Here is a 3,728-nt window from a genome sequence, read left to right as displayed (position 1 = left end):
CCTTTACACAGAGGTGGACTGGCTAGGGGTAGCCCCCCCCCCCCTCGGTTTATAATTTTCTTCGTGAACCGTCCAAACACGGTTCAGTCTATTACACGGACCTGACACCAACATATTATTTCCCTCGGTTTATAATGTTCTTCGTGAACCGTCCAAACACGGTTCAGTCTATTACACGGACCTAACACCAAGATATTATATAACTCGGTTAATAATTTTTTTGTGAACCGTCCTAACACGGTTCAGTCTATTGCACGGACCTGACACCAAAATATTATTTCTCTCGGTTAATTATATACCTCATGAACGGTCCAGACACGGTACGGTCAATCGAACGGATTAGGCACCATACAAAGTTTAAAAACAGTTCAAAATAAAATTAGCACTCTCCATGCACCTATCGGTCTGTTTAACCGACCTCACCCCATGGAATTGTTACTCGGGCTATGCCTGCGAATAGGTAAACATAAAAATATAGAATATTTAACGAAAAAATGTGTAATAATTTGTAACATATTTAAGAATATGCATTTATTTCAATCATAGGCGCCAGGTTTTAAAAATATCATGGGGGCTTACTATTTTATGAACACTTTTACTGAAGTTTTACATAAATATTTTCGTTTTATTTAAATTTTTCGTTAAACAATTAACTATTAAAATTTAGTTATTTGTTGTTTTGTATGTTATAAAATTATAATAGTATTATCATAAAAAATCATAAGACAAAAATTAAAAAATGCCAATTTATTTTGAAAGTTACAAATTTTATAAAGAAAATGTATTTTCCCGCACTTTGGAAATGTTGATGAATTGGTTTGCGACAGTTTCTACAATTATTTTTTCATCACGGTGAACATGAAGAATGGAAATATCACTCAACCGTGTTTGACTCATTGTACTCCTGATGTATGTCTTAAGTCTGCGAAGAGCAGAAAATGATCTTTCTGAAGTACATGATGACACTGACTTACTAACATTATGCATATAATATTTTGTTAAACTCTGGTAACATTTGACGAAGTGCATCATCGTTTTTCATTAGCTTCAAGACTTTCTTAATTTATTTGTTATTTGTTATGACTTATTTTATAATATAAGAACCGTGAGGCCGTGGGGGGCTGAGCTCCGCAATACCAAGCTCATGGGGGGGCTGTAGCCCCTGAGCCCCCCTGCAAACGTCGCCCATGATTTCAATTACTAGGAGTAAGTATCTTACCTATTTAAAGGAATTGTTTAGTACCTATCTAATAAGTAATACAATCTATAGGTACCTAATAATAAAAAGTAAAAATGAGACTTCCTTCGTCAGGATGTTTTGTTATTGGTTTGGATCCAGTATATAGTTACGTATTATAGCCGTATAGGTATTTGATATTATTACCTATATATTTTCAAAAATATATAATAATATGTAATTAATATTTATTTAGGTAGGTATTTAAATGTAAATTATATAAGTATTGTACATTATTAATTATTATAATATTGTATATACAGTGTGTTGGGGAGTATCTTAATGCAAGTTATAGGTAGGTACCTACAAGTTACTCGCACGAAATTACTTTTTAAGTAATTTGATGGTAGATAATTTTATTACAATTTATTGTAAGTAAATAGTACGTAATTTAAGTTGATATATCAATTTAAGTCATATAATATTATTCCTATTTAATCTACTAATGTATATTATCTACCTATACATACAATTAAATGAATACAATCAAGAAAAATAACAAAAATGTTTGTGTTATTATAGTATTGGATTATTTTTATTTTAATAATATATATTTACGTTCAAAACCATAAAAATGAAAAATATCAAAAAATGTTTAAATTGAGAAAAGCTCAGTTATTTAAACTTTCAATTAAACTAGTAAAGCTCGTAAGTTGGTTAGACAATTAACTAACTAATTATTTAGCCCACCTTCGCATTATGATACGCATAAAAAAGATCGCGGAACTGTTCGTCGTTTTCGAGTGTCATACTTATACTAGTATTACGGACTTACGATCCGGTAGGTATATATCACGGAATTCAGGGATAAAAAGTTATGATAAAATAAGAATGTAGTGAAAATATCAAGTGTCTAGGGTTATTCGTTTTTAATAACAATAAAATAAGAAAATCGTTCAATGAGTACCTAGGTATTTTAGTTAATTTACGGTTGAATATTTAATGTCGAAACAATTTGTATTTTAGACGATTTTAATTCGATAAATTAATTTGACTTTCCAGTTAAGTTTTTTTGTTTGTTTATGATAGAGAAACTTACGAGGAATCTTGCCTTAAATTTTTATATGTGTGCTAAGATAAGAAAAATCGTTATGCATATCTAACTATAAAATAAGATTTTGAAGAAATTATAAAAATTTTCACTTGAAATGCCAAAAAAAAGATTTGCGGATTTACGCACAACTTTTTTATTAATTTCCAGTGACAACAACTTATGTGGAACTTTATATTATTATGTTTTGAAGTTTTAAATATTTTAAATCAAAAAGATATTAACAAAATCATGTAAAAAGCTAATGGCCTATGTCGCCGAAGCTACAAGAAGATCAATAAAAAAAAAAAAAAATAATATTTTATAAACAATAATTTTAAAAAAAGTTGGTAAGTGGATATCGCTCTGCTGCACAGTAGGTTACAATTGAGTCACTGTAATTTTTGGTGTTAAATTTGAATTCAATGATATAATATCATGGTATATTATTGTATAGGAAAAATGATCCTAAGTGAAAACGGTCAGGCAGCCTATGATATTACTAAGTATATTTTGATGATATTATTGTGAATAAAGCAATTTATATATATAATCTATTTACGTGGAACCTTATTTTAAATTTTCAGTTCTTAGCTTTAAAAGTTGAACATTTTATAAATTTTTAACTACAAAATAATTATAAAATTTATAAATTTTGTCAAAATTCAAACTTAAATGCTTATAAAAAAAATTGTGCCTATATATTTTTAATATTTCTCAACTGCTATTGTAACATTATAACAGGAACCTCGAAAATATGAACATTCAGTAAAATTTTTATGTATCTACAGTTTGAATGTAAAAAGTTTTTTTGAATAACAATAAAATAACAAAACCACTTGTAGACATTTTTTTTTGATAAAGGTAGACAAACTTATGAATAATCTTGTATTATATTTTCAAATGTTAGATTTAACAAAAAAAATATTTGTGGTTTTTCCGTATTTTGTCAAGATTTGAACTTTAAATGCTTATAAAAAAAAATTGTGACTAAAGGTTTTTTAATATTAGATTCTGAGTGAAACGATGAATGTATTGATTTTACAATGATGTGTGTTTTTATTTTTTATTTTTTTTTTATTTTTGTGTCTGTCATCACGTTTTAGGACAGTAAAAGTGCTTGGATTTTCTTCAACAGTACCTTTTCTGATAGGAAAGTGAATCTAGTTGGTACTTTGGGGGGTCAAAAGTAAAATTTTTCCAATAGTTTTCAAACGCGCCGTGAAAAACAAAAGAAAAATTAAGGAAAAACGGGAATTTTTACGCAAAATCTGTTTTCGAGAAAATCGATTTTGGTTTTTGGTGTAACTTTAAAACAAATGACCGTAGATATATGAAATTTTGACTGAATGTTTATCTTAGCATTTTCTATACACCATAACAAATCACGAAAATTAGCAAATTATTTTGAGTTAAGAATTTCGTAAAAATTTTTCTTTTTAAATCTAAGATTTTAAAATG

This window comes from Acyrthosiphon pisum, chromosome X, assembly GCF_005508785.2.
Source record: "Acyrthosiphon pisum isolate AL4f chromosome X, pea_aphid_22Mar2018_4r6ur, whole genome shotgun sequence".
In the NCBI taxonomy this organism is placed as follows: Eukaryota; Metazoa; Arthropoda; class Insecta; order Hemiptera; family Aphididae; genus Acyrthosiphon; species Acyrthosiphon pisum.
This window is presented reverse-complemented; position numbering follows the sequence as displayed.